Source organism: Eleutherodactylus coqui, chromosome 13, assembly GCF_035609145.1.
Source record: "Eleutherodactylus coqui strain aEleCoq1 chromosome 13, aEleCoq1.hap1, whole genome shotgun sequence".
NCBI classification, from domain to species: domain Eukaryota; kingdom Metazoa; phylum Chordata; class Amphibia; order Anura; family Eleutherodactylidae; genus Eleutherodactylus; species Eleutherodactylus coqui.
Window position 1 is genome coordinate 94,305,794 of NC_089849.1, and position 25,102 is coordinate 94,330,895.

The 25,102-nt window shown below is 44.3% G+C and overlaps 2 long non-coding RNA genes across 2 annotated transcripts; one reads left to right on the forward strand and one right to left on the reverse strand.

The window, feature by feature from the left end:
- The first annotated feature begins 1,594 nt into the window (after window positions 1-1,594).
- On the forward strand, window positions 1,595-20,380 carry LOC136587668 (uncharacterized). Its single transcript, XR_010787481.1, has 2 exons — window positions 1,595-1,760; window positions 19,099-20,380. It is a non-coding gene; the product is annotated as an uncharacterized lncRNA (long non-coding RNA).
- Window positions 7,189-7,666, reverse strand: LOC136587667 (uncharacterized). The gene is made up of 3 exons (XR_010787480.1): window positions 7,613-7,666; window positions 7,349-7,453; window positions 7,189-7,251 (listed from the first exon to the last, which is right to left on the reverse strand). It is a non-coding gene; the product is annotated as an uncharacterized lncRNA (long non-coding RNA).
- Window positions 20,381-25,102: the final 4,722 nt, after the last annotated feature.

Genomic DNA, 25,102 nt, shown 5'->3' on the forward strand with positions numbered 1-25,102 from the left:
TCTATCTATCTATCTATCTATCTATCTATCTATCTATCTATCTATCTATCTATCTCATATCTATCTCCATTCATGCTTATGTTCAGGAAGATGGACAAGCCTTTAGTCATGTGCAGGGATGGATCACTTCTGAAGGCTCAGTTCTGGAAGGAGAAGACATCTCCAGAGCATCCATCCTGGAATCCGTGCAGACTCGCCCCGCTCAGGTGAACTACTTGTCTACGGAGGTTTGTGAGTCAGACATGGGCTCCGCTCCTAACAGTCTGCTCTGTGCTGATCCCCCTGATCAGTAATACTGTAAGCCCCCTACTCTTCCCACTGCTACTACTGTAACCCCTTATTACCATGTAATATAGTCTGTATCATGTTTGTATCCAGTATACAAAATATGTAACATCAGCCAGTAATAAAGAAAGCTATAAAACTGTAACAATTGTTTCAGTTACTTGAAAAAGCAAACAAACAAATCCAGAGAGCTAATAGATGATGTCTGGAGTGTGTGCGCCACCTAGTGGTCAGAAAGTGGGGATTTCCAATGACTGTTGCTATTGAACCTAATAGCTTTCCTGCTGCCAGTGCTCAAATGCGGAATTCTGCCGCAGAAAAAAAATTGCGGCATGGTCTACCTCACTGCGGATTTCCGCAGCGGAAGGTCTCCATTATTATAGTGTTAATAAAGAATGCGAGAATTCTGCAATCACTCGTGGGCATATCAGGCTTTTAAACATAGTACTCCCACGGCGTGAATCCGCGGGCCTTGCAGGATATCCTGCAACGCCCGTGGACATGAGGCCTTAGTTCATGTTGTGGGAAGGTCTTTACCAATATGTAGAATGAATGGGGGTCTGGCCATAAAATGTGCATTAAATGTAAAGTGTAAGCACAATAAGAGAAGTTCTGGTGTTTACAGTTTTAGGTGACGTGGGATCGTGATGGAGCTGAGTGGGCCTATCAATAACTTGGGGGGCACCATGAGGCCTAATTAATATCTTGGATTGTATAATGGGGCCTTACTAATGACTCAGGTTTCAGAGTGGGGTCTATAAATTACTAAGGTGGTCCACTGAGACTTTGTTGCCCAAAGGCCATGTAAATCTAGAGCCCATCCTGACCAAGGGTCTGCTTCACTCCTTCCTTGTGCATCCGTTCTTTTAATGTTTCATCCATTTTAATGTTTCATTGGGTGGAGGGTTTTGGGGGTGGGGGACAGGAGAGAGCTTTGTGAACAGGGGAGAACATTGTGGTGGGTCTGATTATGGGTTTTGCAGAAGAGTAGTGGAGAGGGATTGGGGAGGAGAGAGAAGGCTATAGAGGTAGAGGAGGGGAGGAAGTTTGGGGAGGGGAGCGGTTTTAGCCATGGTCTTCCGGCATCATGTGGATGCAACAAAAGATTATTTTCTGAAGAATCTAAATAAAGAAGAAGACATAAACTAATGATGCAGACACTGCAATGAAAGGATAAACATTTATTCACAACTCATTGTGATTTCTGATGAGGGAGTGTGGGGGAGGGGAGGGAATTGGGGAGAGGGTTATGGGGGCAGGTTGTGGGAGGAGGATGGAGAAGGCAAGATGTTTTAGTCATCCTCAAGAATCTTAGGCTTGCTGCAGCAAAATAGGTTTCTGATGCCTTTAGTCATGTGCAGGGATGTGCTGATCTCTTCTGAAGACTCAGTCCTGGAAGGAGAAGACATCCTGGAATCCGTGCTGACTTGCCCCGCTGAGGTCCTGGATAGCAGGTGTACTGCTTGTCTATAGAGGTTTGTGAGTCAGACATGGGCTCCGCTCCTAACAGTCTGCTCTGTGCTGATAAAAATTTATTCACAACTCCTCAGAATTGTGATTTCTGATGAGGGAGTGTGGGGGAGGGGAGGGAATTGGGGAGAGGGTTGTGGGAGAGGGAGGGGAAAGGGTTATGGGGGCAGGTTGTGGGAGAAGGATGGAGAAGGCAAGATGTTTTAGCCATCCTCAAAAATCTTAGGCTTGCTGCAGCAAAATAGGTTTCTGATGGTTCTGAAAAAAAGAAGAAAACAACCGTGAGAATTTCATAAGAGAAGATTAGTCCTGTGAGGACAGTAGTGACTGGGGAATTGACTTTGTACTAGAGAATGGGGGGGTCAGCAAGGGGTCTTGTGGGTACAGAAGCCAGAAGTGCGGGGTCGGAGAAGCAGTGATATATATAAGGCTTCTTGTATTCGATGGATAGGGGAGACATGTCAGGGGGACGCTGTGTGTTCTGGGCATTGTTCTCTGTACAGATAACTGGTAACAGCACTTAATGGCTGGTAACAATTAGATCACCATTACCTCTAATCTGTACATAGGGGAATGTAGGGGAGGAAATAAGGCTTTGCTGACATCGGTAGGTGGAGGTTGTATCCGGAGCCTCCGGCACAGATCATGCGAAATGTTGGACAAAAGAGTCCTGCATGCAGAACATTTATGTACGGTAAAATGCTGGGCGGGATAACAGGAACCGAACAGACCCATTATAGTCAATGGGGGCTGCTTAGCACCATACAGTTCCGTTATAAGATGGAACCTTCTGGCCGGGAGATTCTTTCTTAAGGCTTTTTTACATGCAATGAATATTGCTGAAAATCTGACTAAACGGCCAGAAATTAGTGATAATACATGTGAAACGCAGACATCGCGCACTTTTTATTTGAATGATGGATTTTAGTTTTTTTTCAAATCCATCGTTCAGCAGCTGAAAGGCTGGGAAAATCTACTTTATTTGAATGTATTTCACTCATCTTTCCATAGACTGCAGGATATTTTCCCCAAGGCGTGTTTAGACTAGGAGAACAATGCAATGTGCCTGCGGGTCCTTTTACATGCAAATGAAGATGATAAAGTGTTAATGGCCATTAACATGTTATCCAAATAGATCACTAAATCTTTCAATCTTTTAGTCCTTTGTAAGATTATCTGCATGTAAAAGGGCCTTTACTGCTCTCATAACACAGAAGGAATACAGAATCCACAACACAGGTGTGAACATAGCTGAAGCCTGTATTCCATGAACCGCAGAGAAAATAAACTGTAAGACATAAAGAATGAATAAGTCTTGTACTCACCTTTTAAATCGTCTCCATCTGCTATTGTTTTTGCTGCAGAAGAAAAATATGATAAGAAACCAAATATCCAAAAGCAAAACTAAACCATTATATTCTGTGGCCATCCCTGACATACCGCGATCTAATGATGTCATGTGTTGTAATGATTGTATATTATATCCCCATCATGTCCGCCCCTTGTCTCTGAAGTGTGATTTCTGATGAGGGAGTGTGGGGGGATGTCAAGGAGAATGAGCCCAGATATTGGGGTAACGGTCACTACTGCGGGGTCCTACAATGAGATCTTTCTCATCATGTATCCTGCCTCATCCTCCTTACCATCACCCTCCAATTCCTCATTCTCCTCCATGTTTATCCCATCGGTATCCTTCTCCATCCTATTATCAACACTTATTATTCATCAATTACATATCTGTAATCAGGGGCGTTGCTGAAGGTTCATGGGCCTGGGTGCAAAGGCTTATCTTAGGGACCCCCAACTTCTCTTAACTCCTTAACACAGAGGCGTAACTTGAAGTTCCTGAGCCCCAATGTAAAATCTATAACAGGGCCCCAACTATAATGCTTTATTCATAGTACTGGGCTCCCTATATGGAAAAGAGAGGCCTTATAGGCCCTCTAATGCAATCACATCCTCTATAGTTATGCCAGTGTCTGTAATGTAGTGTAATATGTGATGTCTTTTACAATAAGCCCATTGTAGATGATTCTCTACTTACACACTGATGGTATCGAGTTTGTTCATCGATGGGAAACTGACATCTTTTTCTTCACTTTTATCTTCTTCAATACTGAACAAAACATAACATATGTATAATCTAAACATAAATATCTATAACGTCATGTAATACATAGTGTTTATGCAATAAGTACATTGTAGATGATTCTCTACTTACATGCTGGTGTTGTCACGTATAGCCATTTTTGATGCCGTCCCAAGTCCGGTGTGCTCGGAAGTTTTGTCCTCCTCCTGGACTTCTTCTACTCTACTGAACAACAAATAACATATTATATATATATATAATGCAATGTAAGGAACAAGCTGCTCCTCCACACATTATTGTCTGGCTGACTACATATTTTCAGGGCTTAAGGCCATTGCGCCTGCCCTACGGCGATTGTGCCGGTGGCGATTGTGCCTGCCTTATGGCGATCGTGCCTATGGCGACCGTGTCTGCTTTGCAGACTTTCAGGTATTTTTGGCTTTTTCAGTGAATATGTGTTTTTTTTTTCTTTTTCCTCACCTCTGTGATTTTGTGTTTATGCAATAAGTACATTGTAGATGATTCTCTACTTACATGCTGGTGTTGTCACGTATAGCCATTTTTGATGCCGTCCCAAGTCCGGTGTGCTCGGAAGTTTTGTCCTCCTCCTGGACTTCTTCTACTCTACTGAACAACAAATAACATATTATATATATATATAATGCAATGTAATATATGGCGTATTTATACGATAACCACATTGTAGATTATCCTAGAGAGATGGGGTCATTATGCTGGAAGATACTTACTGATCAGAGGCCGGGGTGTTTTCCTCTATAGGCTGTTTTAATCTGCGGAAGACATGAAAAAAGAACAATGTAAATATGACATTTACAGGTTAGAAAATGGTCAAAAAAGAATATTTATATGAAAGAATCTATGAAATATGAAGCAAGGAATTTTCTGTACCACCCCCTCATTTTGTAGATGACATTTACTGGTGATTGTATGAGGGATTATCTTGTATTATTTGCCTGTCGTGGTTGGATGCTGCTATTGGCTTCTCTCCACTTCTGCATTCCCACTATTATATATTATATTGTCCCTGTGGTGTGATTATCTGATGAGTGGGGGTCATGTCTGGGGGATTAGTATTGTGGGGTCTTACAGTGAGATACTTACATATAATCCATGATATTTTTTATTTCGATATTGGTGATGTCTTGACCATATACGCGGAAACCGTCCTCCTCCCAGCGGACCCTGTTAGACAAAAAACAAGAGGATGACAATCTAGGACATTGCCTCGCTACTGTAATTTTATATGCAGCGGCGGGTATGAATGCGTCCCGTATACCAAACGACACATCTTTTAACCATCTGTAATACAGTTTAATTGTTGCCTGTATACAATAAGCACATTATAGAGGATTCTCTACTTACTCAACAATGTTATCACATCCCCGTTTGATGACATCTTCTTCTCTGTTGAACAAAACATCACATATAAAGAAATTTAGTTCTGGCAGCTAATGTGACCAGAGGATAATGTAATAACTGTTAGACTTCTTCTCTACTCAACAACAAATAACATATTATATATATATATATATATATATATATATATATATGTATATATATATAATGCAATGTAATACATGGTGTATTTATACGATAACCACATTGTAGATTATCACTAGAGAGATGGGGTCATTATGCCGGAAGATACTTACTGATCAGAGGCCGGAATGTTTTCCTCAAGTGGCTGTTTTGATCTGTGGAAGACATAACAAAAGAACAAAGTAAATATGACATTATTCGCAGCGGGTTTTTTTCTCCAGGGGTCTATGGGACTTGTAATGTTAAAATCACGATTTCGCGGTAAATTGCGATTTTTGTACGATCGCGATTTTAACATTACAAGTCCCATAGACCCCTGCAGAAAAAAAAACCTGCGAGTTTCGCAGTCAAAAAAACCTGTAGTGGGTAGTCACCCTATTAGTGTTGTATATGGCCCCTTGCCCTGTGGTGTGATTATCTGATGAGTGGGGGTCATGTCTGGGAGGATTAGCACCAGATATTGTGGTAACAGTCAGTATTGTGGGGTCTTACAGTGAGATACTTACATATAATCCATGATGTTTTTGATTTCTATATCCTTTATATCTTGTCCATATACGCGGAATCCGTCCTCCTCCCAGCGGACCCTGTTAGACAATAAACAAGATGGTGACAATCTAGGACATCGTCTCGCTCTATAAGATGTATAATCAGCGCCTGCAATGAAAGCGTCCGTGTACCGACCAAAACATCTTTTACCTATCTGTAATGTAATGTAATAAATGTTGCCTGTATACAATAAGCACATTATAGAGGATTCTCTACTTACTCGACGATGTTATCACTTCCGCTCTTGATGATATCTTCTTCTCTGTTGAACAACACATAACATATATATACATTTAGTTCTGGTGGCTAATGGGGCCAGAGGATAATATAACCTTACATAGAAAAGGAAAATCAGGACTGGTGTATTTTAGGCTTTAAGGAAGCAGTGACTTTTGATATTTTTGCATCTCCATGTTCTGATAGCCATGACTTTGTAATTTTGCCATCAGAGGTCCCATATGGGGTTTATTATAGTGGGATAATTTAAATAAGTTAAGTGCCCCATTTTGGGGTAGATGGGGGTTACTAGTGAACTGTCACTCCTTTCTGCCCTTTTATTAAGAGGAGAATTAAGGCCTCATTAAACCCAACAATTCTCGATCAAAAATCGCTCAAAGCCATCTTTTAAGCAAGAATTGTTGGGTGCACGGACTTTGTACATTTTTCATTAACAAGTTGTTCATTGATCTCTTTCAGCAAGCTGAGAGAGAACGATGAGCCCTATCAGTGCCACGCACTAAGTTCTTAGCGGGATAGCTCTGATACTATTGTTTTAGCTGGTGTCCCGCTTAGAGAACACAGCAGGAGTATGCAGAAAACAGCGGTCCAGCTATGTTCTGCATATCCCACTCTTGAGTGCTTAGCTATATACTACTAGCTGAGCGCTCCGTAAACACAACAGGATTATGCAGAAGACAGCACTCCAGCTGTCTTCTGTATACTTCACTTGGAGCGTACACCTATATACCAGCTGAGCGCTCCGAGAAGACAACAGCTATATGGAAAAGATAGCGGTCCCACTTGTATTCTGCATACATTTACACACTTATGCAAAGTGAACGCTCAAAACCGTCACCTAAACTGTCGTTTGAGCAAATTTTGAGCAATCATCTTGCCGTGTAAATGCACTCAATGGTTATCGCTCAAAAGATGTCTTCTGAGCAAAATCGTTGCGTCTAAAAGGGCCTTTAGAAAGAAAAAAACAGCAATTCCTATAAGACTAGAACATTAGGATCGTCATGCTAGGAGATACTTACTGGTAGTAAACCACGCCGTTGTTCCTGGTGGTCTCCAGCCACCTGTGGGAGAAGAAAAGAATTATTATGTCTGGGAAGAATAGCCCCAGGTATTGTGGCAACAGTCACTATCATGGGGGTCCGACAGTGAAATACTTACTGCTTTTCCAAGAAGTCTTTAAGGTGTCTTTGCGGCAACTCATCGGCACAGATGTTATAATAGGCCGGTAGGGTGTAAAATGTTGCCGCTTCTTCCTCGTGGGTCCTATTAGAGAGTAAAGAAGATGGTGATAATCTAGGACATCGTCTCCCTACTACAGGGGGTATAATTCAGGAACATCAGCGCCCGCCATCATTTTCCAGATACAGGCAGCACTTCCATGTATCTAAATATCATTCAGGGGTCTTACAAAAGGATACTTACATCTCATCTCTATACATCTGCTTAAAATCCTCCATAATTTTTGTCGCTAAAACTCGAAAACTCTCTCTCTCTCTGCACTATTAAAGAGATAATAGGTTAGTGAGAATCTAGGTGACTGGTCGGCCATTATTATATATGGGACTGGACATTATACACAATACCATTATATCATAATTCATTATGGGCTCTTATCATTTCTGTGTTGCCCCTTCCAGACATTCAGGATGTTTTCAGTCCCCCAAACTCCCCAAATAGTACAGATAGCACAAGCATTAACATACTCAATGCATGAACCCGATGCTCGGAGTCAGTAAGGAAACTTATCACAATGCATTATGGGCTGTAAAAGGAATGGATCAGGTGTGATCACTTCCACAACAATAGCCGATGAGGTCAGATCTTCGTCCTACAGTCCGACTATAGATTACAGTCAACTAAACTGTAATCATGGAAAGGAAGCATTTGTTTCATTGGTTCTAGCAATATGGGATCAAGTTGATCTGTTCTTTCTATTGGCCATCGTCTCACTTGAGCATTAATAATGCTGAAGACAAATGTCGCATATGATCATTAACCCCTCAACGCTATATGATGTAAGATTACTTGGCTGCGGGGTACTCAACGCACCATGATGCAAACTTATGTCATGTGGATGATGCGGGATCAGAGGCTGAGCCCCCGCCATCTTGCACTGGGACCCAGCTGTTACAGAGAGATAGCTGGCCTCCCGCCGCAACACCTGAGTTCAATGAGATCACAGATCCCCACTTTTACTCCCTATATGTCGTCATCTATGTAGTTCACAGCATGTAAAGGGTCCATAAAAGGAGGGCACTCCCTCTGTGATATCATAGGACCCATTTTTATATTTTTTTAGAAATGAGGAGACAAGAACTTGCAATGGTTTGATCGCTGCTGTAATATGATGTAATGCCATAGCATTACATTATACTGTGATCTGACAGACAATCTATCCTTCAAATGGTCCCCGGCTCCCATGGCAACCCACGATATTATCGCAGGGGGTCGTGCAGGACCCCCGAACATTGATCAGGGCATTTATATCCCACTATTAGAATTGACTGCAGCGTTTATTGGGTTTATAGCTCCAATCAGTGGTGCGGCTTATCCGAGTTTTTGCGGGCGGGTGTGGGCTATAATAAACAGCCGTCACCCGCATTGCATGGAGCGGGATCGACCTGCGCACCCCTCCATACATATTCTGAAACGGCAGGACATAAATATACGAGCGTTGAGAGGTTAATTTCTGGAATGTTAATAATTGCTAAATTAAACCTGTTGCTCCCATTGAGTCTTCACTCATCCTATTAGCTAAAATGAAGCCGTTATTTTCCTTCCGCAGCGAGGTACAGCAGAAAATCCGCGTCACAATCTGGGCTCTTTGGCGCAGATCTGCAGAGATTTCAGTTGCTTCACTTCCGTCCAGTTGAAGGGGTGAAATGTGCGGCAGATCTCCGGTACAATCCGCCGCGTGTGAATTCAACCTAAGGCCGCTGTCACACACAACGCTTTCTACCGCGATTCGCGCAGCGTCCCGAGCGCCGCTCTACCCACGGTTCAATGCTCTTATTGATTTTATTAGAGTTTGTCAGACCTGCGCAGTCTGTTCTATTTTCAGCCCGCCATCAGCATGGGGAAACAGCAGGATACCCATCTATTATATGATGCAGCTCAATGAGAATCATACAGTTTACATATTAACCCATTCATCTCTATGGGAGTCTGCATAGCCTCCTGAAAAGAGGTAAACTTGCAGTGTGCGGACTTTACCGGAGGCGCCGCAGGAGAGGGAGAGCGGGGACAAGAGGCTCCCGGGACTCCCTGTCACCTAAACTAGAAGCCCCAGAACTTAGTTTAGGCAGTCTGTGCTGCCAGATGACATGATGACACTTGTCACATCACCACAAGCACCTTGTACCGGCACCCCATCACATCACATTATACATTTACATCACATATTACTGCAGGAGTGAAGAAGAGATCAGAAGTAAAGAAGAGGAGTAAAGATAAAAGATAGTAAAGGACACAATAGGAGCTCCACATACAGCGGACTTACCTCCAACACCAACTACAACGCTCTATGGAATGTTGGCGCTGCAGCTCCTTATATAACCTGTGTGATGTCATAATGTGAGGGGAGGAGCCAACAGCCGCAACATTATGACATCACAAGCTGTAGCCGTTAGACACCAGCTGAGGCCCAGCAGCCAATCAAATTCAATAAAGAAAAAATGGTCTCTAAATTCTCCCCCGGACCCCCAAAACCTTGTACAATGGGGGATAATGCCATTATTTCCATAGAGTGTAATTGTGTAGTCATTTCTAGTGATTATAACACTGATAGATCCACGACCATCACTCATATCTGACGATAATATAGAAGCCCCTCGGGATTGTATGTGCATTGGAGGGGGGTAATAGATGATACATAGAGGGGGGCTGATAACGGATATATGAGAAGTATAAATCTATATATATAAAGACGAAAGCCCTCACTGACTCACTGACTCGCCAAAGGTTCTCCAACTTCCCAATGTCGTAGAAACATGAAATTTGGCACAAACATGGATTATCTCCAAAATAGGAAAAGTAATTGGGTCTCAACTCGATTATTCAATTCTAGCGCAAAAGAATTGGCGTCAAAATTTTGCATACAGAATCTAAATCTCTCACTTCCCGGTGTCATAGAAACTCGAAATTTGGCATGAGCATTGATTATGTCATAAATAAGAAAAGCTAATGGGTCCCAACTCGATTATGCAATTTTATGCGCAAAAGAATTAGCGTCCAAATTTTATGTACGGAATATAATTTTCTCACTTTCAGGTGTCATAGAAAGATGAAATTTGGCACGAGCATTGATTATGTCATAAATAGGAAAAGCTAATGGGTCCCAACTCGATTATTCAATTCTATGCGCAAAAGAATTAGCGTCCAAATTTTACGTACGGAATCTAATTCTCTCACTTCCCGGTGTCATAGAAACGTGAAATTTGGCACGAGCATTGATTATGTCATAAATAGGAAAAGTTAATGGGTCCCAACTCGATTATTTAATACTATGCGCAAAAGAATTAGCGTCCAAAGTTTACGTACGGAATGTAATTTTCTCACTTTCTGGTGTCATAGAAACGTGAAATTTGGCACGAGCATTGATTATGTCATAAATAGGAAAAGCTAATGGGTCCAAACTTGATTATTCAATTCTATGTGCAAAAGAATTAGCGTCCAAATTTTACGCACGGAATGTAATTTTCTCACTTCGTGGTCTCATAGAAACGTGAAATTTGGCACGAGCATTGATTATGTCATAAATAGGAAAAGCTAATGGGTCCCAACTCGATTATTCAATTCTTTGTGCAAAAGAATTAGCATCGTAATTTTACGTAGATAATCTAAATCTCTCACTACCCAATGTCATAGAAACATGAAATTTACCATAAGCATTGAATATGTCATAAATAGGAAAAGCTAATGGGTCCCAACTCGATTATTCAATTCTAGCGCAAAAGAACTAGCGTCCAAATTTTACATACGGAATCTAATTCTCTCACTTTTTGGTGTCATAGAAACATGAAATTTGGACGGGGCATAGATTATGTCATAAATAGGAAAAGTTAATGGGTCCCACCTCAATTGTTCAATTCTAAGCGCAAAAGAATTAGCGTCCACATTTTGCATGCGAAATCTAATTCTCTCACTTCCCAATGTCATAGAAACTTGAAATTTGGCACGGGCATTGATTATGTCATAAGTAGGAAAAGTTAATGGGTCCCAACTCAATTATTCAATTCTAAGTGCAAAAGAATTAGTGTCCAAATTTTACATACGGAATCTAATTCTCTCACTTTTTGGTGTCATAGAAACATGAAATTTGGACGGGGCATTGATTATGTCATAAATAGGAAAAGTTAATGGGTCCCACCTCAATTGTTCAATTCTATGCGCAAAAGAATTAGCGTCCAAATTTTACGTACGGAATCTAATTCTCTCACTTCCCGGTGTCATAGAAACGTGAAATTTGGCATGAGCATTGATTATGTCATAAATAGGAAAAGTTAATGGGTCCCAACTCGATTATTTAATACTATGCGCAAAAGAATTAGCGTCCAAAGTTTACGTACGGAATGTAATTTTCTCACTTTCTGGTGTCATAGAAACGTGAAATTTGGCACGAGCATTGATTATGTCATAAATAGGAAAAGCTAATGGGTCCAAACTTGATTATTCAATTCTATGTGCAAAAGAATTAGCGTCCAAATTTTATGCACGGAATGTAATTTTCTCACTTTGTGGTGTCATAGAAACGTGAAATTTGGCACGAGCATTGATTATGTCATAAATAGGAAAAGCTAATGGGTCCCAACTCGATTATTCAATTCTTTGTGCAAAAGAATTAGCATCGTAATTTTACGTAGATAATCTAAATCTCTCACTACCCAATGTCATAGAAACATGAAATTTGCCATAAGCATTGAATATGTCATAAATAGGAAAAGCTAATGGGTCCCAACTCGATTATTCAATTCTAGCGCAAAAGAACTAGCGTCCAAATTTTACATACGGAATCTAATTCTCTCACTTTTTGGTGTCATAGAAACATGAAATTTGGACGGGGCATTGATTATGTCATAAATAGGAAAAGTTAATGGGTCCCACCTCAATTGTTCAATTCTAAGCGCAAAAGAATTAGCGTCCACATTTTGCATGCGAAATCTAATTCTCTCACTTCCCAATGTCATAGAAACTTGAAATTTGGCACGGGCATTGATTATGTCATAAGTAGGAAAAGTTAATGGGTCCCAACTCAATTATTCAATTCTAAGTGCAAAAGAATTAGTGTCCAAATTTTATGTACGGAATCTAATTCTCTCACTTCCTGATGTCATTTTATATAAAGGAAACGCCGCATAGTTACCTCCCCGTGGTGTTTCCTGGGTAATGCAAAGAACCATGCAAAATGGTGAACATATGTTTTTCCCGGTATCTCTAAAGTAACCACGACTTCATAGGATTTTCCGTGTGAACACCAGATAAACACCAGTACCAAATTAACTCGGGCGAAGCCGGGCATATCAGCTAGTACTACTATATAAACCTTCCGTCATTTTATGGAGACACTGCTATTTCCTGAATGATGTGGAGTGAATATAACATTTCCCACATAAATCCGTATTTAGGACTGAAGTTTGTGTTGGGGACATCCTGATTTCTTCGGTACAACAAGCTTCGCCCTCCCAGCTCCTCCCATTATATGACATCATTTCACTTAATATGATGGGATAGAATTAAGGCCATAATCTTCCCTGGTATAAATGGCTGATGGGTAAGGAGTTTTATAAAACATCAGTGGGATCCAGATTGGACTGTTTGTACTGATAAAGATCATCTACAGTAGCCGCGCCAATTCGCCATTTGCAAATGACATTGCAGATAGTTTGCAGGTAACCACGTTATCGCCTAGTGATGGTGCAGGAAAAAGATTTAAACGAATAACCTGTACTGCGCGAGGTCGACGGCGAGCCGCCCCAACCATCCGCAATACAGATGAAGACGAAAGAAGACAGGTACGCACGGACACCAGCTGCGGTCGAGGACAGATTCCACTGCGGACTCCCGCATGCAGAATCCGACCTGGTTATGTGCAGCCGGCCAACCTAACTGATTTACCCGGCATTAAGCCACATTGGTCATTATGTACCAATGTACATATCACCTTAACCCTTTCCAATCCACTGTCTGACCTCTGAAGACATTATGATTTAAGGCTGTACAGCTCCGATGTTGGAAGATGTCCGTCTGGGTTTTCTTACTGTATATTGCCAGCCTCTCTGCTGTCGGAGCCTATCCAACGTGTCACCTCATGCAGTACTGGATTTAGCCAGCATATAGTGCCATTGTATAATGGCAGAAGAAGAGTAAGCCCCCTGGGAAAACCAGGATACAAATTGGATTGGAAAGGGTTAATAAGCCTTTTTGGCAGGACCTTTTCCTGCTATTTAAAGGGGTTTTCTGAGACTAAGATGTTAATGATCAATCATTATCAGATCAGTGGGGTCTGTGTTCTGGCTCTAATGATCGATCATTATCAGATCAGTGGGCTCTCTGTTCTGGCCCTAATGATCGATCATTATCAGATCAGTGGGCTCTCTGTTCTGGCCCTAATGATCGATCATTATCAGATCAGAGGGCTCTCTGTTCTGGCCCTAATGATCGATCATTATCAGATCAGTGGGCTCTCTGTTCTGGCTCTAATGATCGATCATTATCAGATCGGTGGGCTCTCTGTTCTGGCTCTAATGATCGATCATTATCAGATCGGTGGGGTCTGTGTTCTGGCCCTAATGATCGATCATTATCAGATCGGTGGGGTCTGTGTTCTGGCCCTAATGATCGATCATTATCAGATCAGAGGGGTCTGTGTTCTGGCTCTAATGATCGATCATTATCAGATCAGTGGGCTCTCTGTTCTGGCTCTAATGATCGATCATTATCAGATCGGTGGGGTCTCTGTTCTGGCCCTAATGATCGATCATTATCAGATCGGTGGGGTCTGTGTTCTGGCCCTAATGATCGATCATTATCAGATCAGAGGGGTCTGTGTTCTGGCTCTAATGATCGATCATTATCAGATCAGTGGGCTCTCTGTTCTGGCTCTAATGATCGATCATTATCAGATCGGTGGGGTCTCTGTTCTGGCCCTAATGATCGATCATTATCAGATCGGTGGGGTCTGTGTTCTGGCCCTAATGATCGATCACTATCAGATCAGTGGGCTCTCTGTTCTGGCTCTAATGATCGATCATTATCAGATCGGTGGGGTCTCTGTTCTGGCCCTAATGATCGATCATTATCAGATCGGTGGGGTCTGTGTTCTGGCTCTAATGATCGATCATTATCAGATCAGTGGGCTCTCTGTTCTTGCCCTAATGATCGATCATTATCAGATCGGTGGGGTCTCTGTTCTGGCCCTAATGATCGATCATTATCAGATCGGTGGGGTCTGTGTTCTGGCCCTAATGATCGATCATTATCAGATCGGTGGGGTCTGTGTTCTGGCTCTAATGATCAATCATTATCAGATCGGTGGGGTCTGTGTTCTGGCTCTAATGATCGATCATTATCAGATCGGTGGGCTCTCTGTTCTGGCCCTAATGATCGATCATTATCAGATCGGTGGGGTCTGTGTTCTGGCCCTAATGATCGATCATTATCAGATCGGTGGGGTCTGTGTTCTGGACCCCCACCAATCAGCAGTTTGAAGTGACCGCAGCGCTTGAGTGAGCACCGTGGACACTTCAGTACATTTCAGATACAGCGTCATACATTGTATAGCGCCTCCGCCTGGTATAGCAGCCCAATCCCATTCACTTAAATGGGCCTGAGCTGCTGTCAGGCCATGTGACTGATGAATCTGACAAACAAAACAGTCCACAAGGAGTTAACGGGCAGGTAGTGACAGTGTTCAGACCTGCACTTATATTACAACTTGAGTATAAAACACTTTAGAAGCTTTACTAGGAAACACATCTGAACGTATCAAATCATCGGTCAACAATTTACCTTCTTTTTATATATAAATGTAGGTTTTTCTGGGAATAATAAAACACATTTGTGGTCCAACTTCAATATCCCCAACATTTCCCAATTGTTTGCCGAATCCTAGAAGAATGTCCACCATAAGTAGATATGAAAGATCCATCATCTGCTTTTCCCTTCCATTATCTAATAATTCAGATGGAATCATCCTTCCTCCTTCTCTCCCCGTTCTTCTCACTAGATCGTCAGTATTCCCTCCAGCCACAAATGTATTTACCATTTCCTCTATCTATATCCAGCAGTTCCATCATTACTCCAAGTATGTCGTAATCTAATAAATTGCCCCTTCAGTAGCCCTGTAACACACTGAGGGGCATGAGAACGCTCCCGTCACAACAAATTATTGATCTTCGTCTCCTTTTTATACAGTCTTTGTAAAAAAAAAATTAAATCAAGCCCCTAGAAGTTGTCGTTTTGCTGCAAAACTCAGCAAGCATTTACATCTCAGGCAGATATGCCTGTTGTGATGGTCTGGGGGGGCCATCACATACAACGGCCGGTCACCCCTAGTAGTGGTACGAGGGACAATGACAGCTGGGCGATGTGTTCAGGACATCCTGCAGCCACATGTGTTCCTCTCATGGCGGCTTCCAAGAGCCTTCCAGCACGATAATGCTAGGCCACACACACAAGGGGGTCACAGGAGCCCCCACAACATTGTCACACTTCCATGGCCCAATTTATCACCAAAATAATATGTATAGTACCACCAAGGATGCCAACTTCGACAGCTTACGAGTTTGTACGATCTGGAGGCTCAGTTACTGCCAATACGGAGCAAAATGCTGCAGGATAACATACAGAACCTATATACCCCCATGCTTACCCATATCACATCTTGCATTCCAGCTAGAGGTGGTACAACAGGGTATTAAGCCTCCATGCCCGCCTGTATGACATCTTGTATTCAAGCTAGAGGTGGTACAACAGGGTACTAGAGCCTCCATGCCCATCTGTATCTCATCTTGTATCTAAGCCAGAGGTGGCCCAACAGGATACTAGAGCTTTCATGCCTGCCCGTATCACATCTTGTATCTAAGCTAGAGGCGGTCCAACAGGGTACTAGAGCCTCCATGCCCGCCTGTATGACATCTTGTATCCAAGCTGTGCTGCTAAACTTCCTCCCACTCTCTTTGCTGGCATCTCCCATAGATTTCTATTGGAGCTTAGATTGCTGCCGGCAAGGGGTGGGGGAGGGAGTTTAGCAGCTTGAGCCTCTTCTTAACTATATCAGTGGCGCTATTGAGCTAGTTGAAAGATTTCTCCCCAGCCGACGGAGTGGAATAGACGTGGAAATTCCGTGTGGACCCTCCACATGAAAATCCCGCTGTATTTACAGTAGCAGCGAAATAGAAAAGATTTTGAAAATCTCATCCACATGCTGAGGAAATAACCCGCACAAATCCGTGTGGGAACGGACATGTGGGCAGAATTCCAGTCTGCGACATGTCAATTATGTCGTTGTCTCCGCTGCAGAATTCACCTCTTTCAATGAGTCGGTTAGCTCCGCACAGGAATTCATGACAAAAACAGCTTCAAAACCTGCGAGTTTGGAGGCAGGCCTTCCGCTGCGGACATTCTGCTGGAAATCAGCCCCGTGTGGACCCAGACTAAGGAATGGTCAGATGTGCTGGAATGCCATCTAACCATATCCCTTCCATGAATAGAAGCTAATATAACTTTATATCACACAGCAATCATATCCATGGCGTAACTATAGGGGGTGCAGGGGATGCTGTTACACCCGGGCCCAGGACCCTTAGGGGGCCCATAAGGCCTCTCTTCTCCATATAGTAAGCCTAGTAGTATGAATAAAGCATTATAGTTGGGGGCCCAGAAGCTTCAAATTATGCCTCTAAAGAGATGCGCCCCCCCCCCCCCCCCCCGCGCTGTTTACCCCTTCCCATGCCGCGATCTATGTTGTAAAGGGATTTTCCACTGAAATACTTTTCATGATTTTAATAAGAGCCGTGCCTGCAGTTACAAGCGCCGGCCACTATAAGGAGGTCGGCATGGAGGCTTCTGTTCCGACCTCTCTGTTCTGGCGGCTCTGACAATATGTGCCCGCACAGTTGATTGGTTGGGATCCCAAGCGGTGGAGCCCGGATGATCAACTAGTGATGATCTATCCTGTATTTCAGTGGAAAACCCCTTTAAAGAGGTTGTTTTTAGCCAGAAAAACAAAATTGTGTTAAAATGGATGGTTGTGGAACCCCCTTCCCCATCAGGCTGGATGAGACCGATCAACACCATGATCCCCTATGAAAAAGTACCAACATAGGGGCTGCCCTGATGAATGCCAACAAATATGGGGTTCTTGGCTGGACTCACAGCCCACACTGCATATTCAGCCATTTTTTGCTCCCCTTCCCCCTTTTACTCCCCTCTTATGGAGACAGTAAATCACAAACAACTCTACAGGTTTGATTGTTAGAAGATCCAGAAGAATCTTAAATAGTTGTTTTATTGAACAAGTGGCGCCTCCAGTAGATTACAAGGCGGACGTCCGTTACTTCAGTGTCTGATTCACAATAGATGACGTTCCTGGAAATACGGAGTTACAACCAATATTCTAGACTGCGGCGCATACAGGTCCTCATTATTCCTTCTCCTCTGGTGGCTGGGGGGTTTATCTTCATCCCTGGAGGAAAAAACACAAGGAACACCAAGATTTGAACGACTGAATGGAATGACTGCCCTTTATACAATCAAGCAAACCCGTTATACATCTTAACCCCTTAGTGACTGCCCCATAGTCTTTACATCCTGGCTTTCTGGGCTTTAATCCTCAGGGCGAACGTGTTTTTATGGCCCTGAGGATTAAAGTCCCGGGGGCCGTGGACGTGACAGCCTTCTGCTGTTGGCTGCCGGAATGCTGGGATCTGAATGACTGAATGGAAGGATTGCCATTAACACCACCAGACATACCCATTCTACATCTTACATGCTACATGTGATCACATATGTGTAGAACGGGTTTCCAATTGTAAATAATGCATAATCACTGCATAAAGGAAAATACAACTTTCTAGTCTACACAGAGAGATGATAAAACCGTAGCAATGGGAAAGGGAAGTAGTTTGCCCATGGCGGTCATTTTCAGAGCGGTTGCTATGGGCAGATACTCCGCTTTTCCTTTCTACCGGTTCGGATTCATCTCCGCCTCTAAGTTTCAGTTCCTGACCCTTTTCATGATGTGTTTCCGGTCCGTGAATGAGAACGCTCTTGTATACATGCGGAGGCTGGAAGCCTCTACACAACTAGACCGGCTCTCAACTAAGAGGTGGATAGAATAGTTTCTAGACAATCCTCTGTGAGCTCAACAGTCCGGGCCTCAGACTGATACGTTGTAGCAAAGTAGCAGAGACATTCCTGCAGATGCGTTTAGCTCACAGAGCGTTGCCTACTCCGATACAATGGGGATTGGCGGCACACTGCAAGTATGCATGTCATTGTGTACTCGCAGCACGCCAGCAGTCATGTGACCCCGACCCACCTACGTACAGCTCTGCAGCCGGTGAATGTAGGCAAGACAGTTCTCATTCACCAACAGCAAGTAGAGATAATGCAAATGGTTAGGAGTTCAAACACGAATCTGAAGTAACAGATCTGGCTATAAATGTGCTCTCTGTGCGTCCCGGGGGAGGGGAGGAGCACTTCTATTATTTCGGGGTTCATGATTTTGTACGTTTGTTGTTTTTTTCTATATGTAAAATGTAAAAGAGATCTGAAAAGAGTTGAACACACAAAGTATATGAGACGCCTGTAGAAAACATCCCTTACTGTATATAGAGAATAACCGTTAAACATTGCCTGTATATTGTGCGCACAACAAGATACAATCTTACCCGTCTTTTTCCGTACAGAATCCTTATCCTTGTACCCGCCCCGACTGCACCGTTTCTGTGGATTATTGCTGCGCTCTCTTCTGCGTCCAGACCGACATCTGTCCCTATGACTTCCGCCAGATTGCCGGGACTCCATAGAACGAGACGCTCCCGCCTGGAGAAGCAGCAGATTAAAGGTTCTCAATAACAGTTATTTCCCGGAGTATTTATGGATTCATTAAGCTGCGCTGGATGGACGGTAGGATATTCCCAGCAGTCGGCTCGCTGTCTTGTACCCAGGAGAGATTCCCCATGTCTGACTACAAGAATGAGGGACATTACAGCCAACCAACAAAGCCTTCAATCCCTTATGGTAAAGCTGCACTTCGCCCCACCCCCCACAAAGTAAAGCACATCTTTACGAGGTCAAACAGTAACGAGTCACACAAAAGTGACCAACAGTACCAGCAATATAGAAGCGTTGCAGTCACATAAAACATTGCATGTCACTCCGCACTGAAAAAAACAGCGAGCTGAAAGAACTATCCCAATGTAGTGACCCAGTACACCATCCAGGTCCCCTCCACAAATGTCATACACGCTTGTCTTATGTGGATGCACTGTGAGACACTTGCTGTGTCTCGTCATTTCCAGTGTCTGTGTTGCATAGCTGCGGCGCTTGAGAGGTTAACTTTTAATAAAATCCAAAGCATGCATGTAAATGTGTCAAGTCAGTCATATCATGTGGTATAAAGGAAGGTATAAATAGGAGTGATTGAGAGCAGGAAAGGAGTTCCATCTTCCAAGGTGTTACATCTTGTCTATTACTTGTGTTCCACCTAACACAGAGCCACATGGAGGCAGGACAGATTACCTGTGCTGTTAGTGTTTTGGATGTGAGTGGAGTGAGCCCCCAAGAGTAAGAAAGAGCATTTGTAAGTAACTACTTCTTCTCAAGGCCAGTGCAGAGGTACTAATAAGTTTTCAAGTTTTCCTAGGTGGCCATCCAGAGCCAGGATCACCCCGTAGAGGTACACCCTTTACTTGTCACACCTACGCGTCCCCAAGGCTGGGTGGAATTACTTTAAGCTAACTTCTGTCAGAGTGTCTGTGGAGCGACCCTACCCCTTTTCCCCTCCGGCGTGTTCCCCACCAGGAGTAGTTCCTGACAGATAGCAAAGACTGCAGGACCTGTGTCATCCCGAGTTTCCTCCCTGACCTCAAATCTTTGTCTTGCCTGCACTGTAAAGACTCTAAGTGAACTGCCTTGTATTCTCTGTTTAAAGTTTTTCTGAAATAAAGTTCAGAACCTTTCCTCTAACCATTTCTAGAGATCTGTGGTACTCAAGAACTGTTTGTGGCTACATGGATTCTCTGCCGAGAGTCATACTGGTGTGTGAAGGAACGGTGACATCACCTGTGACAACTGCAACCCCTGTTATCCTGTTTATTGGGTTTCTCCATATCCTAGGTGTCCCCCCGGTGGCCTGCACTGAAACTCTGGCCTTGGATATGTGTGTTCCCTCCAGGAAAGAGTTTGGTAAGTGCCGCCATGACAAGCCAAGAGCTTACTCTCCCAGCTCCCCATGTATGTCAGGTATCTGGGGTCTCCCTATGTGAAACTGCACCAACTATAAAGGGGTTATCCAGGCAGAGGCTGCGGGGATACACTGGTATCAGAGAGGAAGTGCTGCTCCAACCCCCCTATAGTGGCCGGAGCTCAAAATTGCCTGCGCAATTGCAAGCAGAGCTCCTATTCATTTCAATGAGAGCTGCGTTTGCGATTACGAGCGCCAGCCGCTACACCATGGTTGGACCAGTGCTTGGTTAACCATTTTAACCCCTCCTGCAAGACGGCATACATGTATGGAATGGGCACAGAAGTCAAGCCCACTCCATAAACAGCAGATGTTGGCCATCTTTGACAGCAGACCTCTATCTAGGATGTAAGGTGACCAGACGTCCCGATTTAGGCGGGACAGTTCCACTTTGGGACCCTGTGTCCCACCTTCCGCCAGGGCCCCAGTGGGAAGGTTTTTGTCCCACTTTCTGGTGATGTCTAGTCACTATTAGAGTGATTACCAGCTGTGGTGCCGCAGCTCCCCTCCCAGTAATCATTCTGCAGCGCCGTGGGCCAGATGCATATGCTGATGGTAGTGTGTGCATCCGGGATCCTCCTTCCCCCTTCCCTCACCTCTAATCTTTGGTTCCGCAAGATAAAGAGAAGAGGGGAGAAGGCACTGCTGTGGGCGCACACACTTCCAGTTGCCGGAGAGGACCATCGGCACTGTGAAGACCAGGCAGATGTAAGTATAGGGGACATAGAGGGAGTGCTAATATTATGGGGTTACTGTGGGGGGCACTATTATTGCTGGCCTAGTATAGGGCAGCAATAGTACTATAGTGCTACTGTGGGGGTCACTATTATTCCTTGGCTGGTATAGGGGAGCGCTAATGCTATGGTGCTACTGTGTGGGTCACTATTATTGTTGGGGCTACAGTGAAGGGTCACTATTATTGCTAGGGCTACTGTGGGGCAGTCACTATTATTGCTTGGGCTACTGTGAGGGGTCACTATTATTACTAGGGCTACTGTTGGGGTTGCTACTATTGCTGGGTCTAGTGTGTGGGGGTCACTATTATTGCTGGGGCAACTGTGGGGGTCACTACTATTGTTGGGGCTACTGTGAAGGGTCACTATTATTGCTAGGGCTACTTTGAGGTGTCACTATTACTACTTGGGCTATTGTGGGGGATCACTACTATTGCTGGGGATTCTGTGGGTGACACAATTATTGTTCGGGCTCCTGTGGGGGGTTATATTATTGCTGGGGCCGTTATATTACTCTAACCAACTTAGGGTATGCTTTCACGTCGTGGAAATGCTGCGGAATGTCCTCAGTGGACATTTCTGCAGCAAATTCTGCATCCAAAAAACAGTCAAAATCTGTACCATTGGCGCAGATTTTGACTAGAAATTAGCTGCAGATACGCAGCGGCAATCCCTGGACTCCGGTTCCCTGCATACTGGTCAGGTAAGGTGCCGCTGGTCAGGTGAGACCACTACAGGCCGCTGGAAACCAGAAGCTGGGGAGCTCTGACAGCGGTAAGCCTACAGAGGAGGTAAGCGGCTGATTTCCAGTAAAAATCCGCAACACTAGTTCGTATTTTGACTGTTTTTTGGATGCAGAAATCCCGTGGAATTTTCTCCTTACCTTTTTTTTTTGAACCGGACCTGTACTTTTTATAATGATGGAGGTAAAATCATACGTTGTGATAAGCCTCGCCCCTGACCACAACCCTTTGTCCCACTTTGACCATGGGAAAATCTGGCCACCTTATAGGATCAGAAATCCAAATCACAGATTCGGGGTATCAAGGCCCACAGGGCTGATATGTAAGCTCTGCGTATTGCACAGCTTAACAGAATGACTGCAGAAATACTCTCACCGCAAGTGTTTATATACTATTGCAATGAGACAGCAAGCATGCGCAGTCTTGGCAATAGCTCGGGATTCCCTGCTAGGCAGTGAACGCTACGTCACTAGTGACCGGGTACACTGAGCTGCAGCAACCAGGAAGTGATGCTGTACGAGTGGCCGAGGACTGTAAGAACCTCCTCAAAGCTCTGGAGAGCAATGGGATGGACCTGGACCGAGCCTGCTAGGTAAGGATAAGACTTCCCCGAAAATAAGACACTGTGCCTCTTTTGGAGCAAAAATTAATATACGACAGGGTCTTACTTTCAGGGAAGCACAGTACAGTAGACTCCAGGAGCAATCAATCCATCGCAAGTTCTTGTCCCCTGTGGAAACTAAAGGAAGATGTAAAAAGGAGTTTAAAATAGTTCTATTAATTACAAAAGGAATAAAAGGTAACAAGAGATTTTTAAAGAAACCCTTTTCCCACATTCATATAAAAAGAAAACATATTTGGTATCGCTGTGTTCTTAAAAGTCTGATCTATTAAAGCACTGCATTTATCCCGCACGGTGAACATCGTCAGAAAGAAATAACACAATCAAAACGTCATATGTACTGCCAAATGGTCCGAGTAGAAACTACAGGACGTCCCGCAAAAAACAAGTTCTCACACAACTACGGTATGTCCACAGAAAAACTAAAAAATGTATGGCTGTCAGAGGATGGCGGCAGAAAAGAACTTTATTCAAAACATAATATCTTTGGCGGCAGGGGGGCGGGGGATTAACACACGGGCGCCTAACTTCGTAGCTTCGTGGCCTAGGAGCGTGGAATACATGTTACGGACCCACGCTTCGTCACTCTCCTCCAGCGCTGTCCTCCCCTATGTGCTTCCAGTGTCCTCACCGGCCGCTGTCACTCTTCTATTCATTGGGCCGGTACTCCCTCACTGTCCTCCGGCGCTCTGTGCTCCCAGCTGCCAAACCTGCTGTCAGTCTCCTCGCCGCGGACCATTGCAGGGAGGCTGGCGGGGAAGCCACTTGAAGCTGTGCTCCCATCTGCCAGATACTGTTAATCTCCTCGCTGGGGGAAATTGCAGGGAGGCCGGTGGGAAAGCCACTTGAAGCTGTGCTCCCATCTGCTAGACACTGTCAGTCTCCTGACTGTAGGGAGGCCAGCAGGGAAGGCGCTTGCAGTTGACACTGGAAGGTATGACACAGCCCAGCCAATCAGCAGCTGGGGGCGTACCCTACACCTCCAACAGTACAATTACAGGTCTCCACCCATTTTTGTGGTGGAGACAAGATACAACAGAACCCTTAGGCCGCCTGCAGATGGCCCGGTCAGACCCGCAGCAGGTTGCGGACCCGTGCCCCTGCACAGCCCTGCTGCTCGCCCGCTCCTGGCGTTTTCTCTGCTCTGTGATGCGCCAGTGCATCACCAGTGACATTTCTGTGCTGGCCTCTGCGAGACCTGCACAGAAGTAAACATGCCGTGATTTGTTTTCCGCATGTGTTTTCACGCAGACAAATCGCGGCTGTGTGCATAGGATTGCATTATCTAATGCAATCCTATGCAAGCGGGCTCGGGCGAAAATTCTGTGGGAAAGCCTGCCGTGGAATTTCCGCCCGTGTGCAGGGGGCCTAAGGCAGACAATTACAGTGGATGAAAGCAAATACAGCTGCTGCACAAATCAGGATGTAAGGTGGAACTAACAATTTGCTGAGGAACCGGTTTGGGGGCTCATGTTTTCTTGCGCTTTGTCCCCCAGGGAGAACATTGATATTTGAACTTGCAGAGGATGTAACATTTGCAATACCGTTCAATAAGGAGCCAGTAAAGAACCATTTACACGGAACGAATGTCTGGCAAACGATGCCAGATACTTTTCCCTGCAGATACTCGCTCCTGTGCTGGAGTATCACTGGCAGCGCGGCCAGCAGGGGACCGGGATGGCAGGAGGAGATTTCTCTCCTCACTCTCCCCTGCCCCTCTCCATTCACTTAACACAGCGGCTGTTCAGTACTGAACGGCTTCTATTTACACTGAATGCTCATCGTTCAGCTCATCGTCCATGTAGCATAAAATCCTGATCGCTCAGTGTAAATAGCAGCCGTTCAGTACTGAACAGCCACTATGTTAAGTGAATGGAGAGGGGTGGGAGAAAGTGAGGAGAGAAATCCCCCCCCTGCCTCCTTGCTGTTAAGCAACGATACTCGCTGCTGTGTGACAGTACGGTAGCGAGTAAGTGCGGGGATGAGTGTCGGGCATTGTTTGCCCGACATTCATCTTGTGTAAGTGGGCCTTTAGTCCTGCGATGTCTAATGTCCACTGACCCCAGTTGGAAAAGGAAGGTGCTTTCATACGAGGGGGGAATAACGCCCCTTTACATGGGATTGTTGTGCTAATCGTTTGTTAGATCAACCATTTTGCACCATAGTTGTGAAACGTGAACGCATGCAGTAAAAGGCAAAAATGCAATACCTAATAATCTATGAGCGACTGCCTGCTTAGTATGAATGCAGGCGAGAGGACTGGAATAATCCCTGTCCCTCTCCGCCTCCATCATATTATCTCATAGGCTATCACTTGTGGCTGAGCATGATTGCCTTCCAAGTATA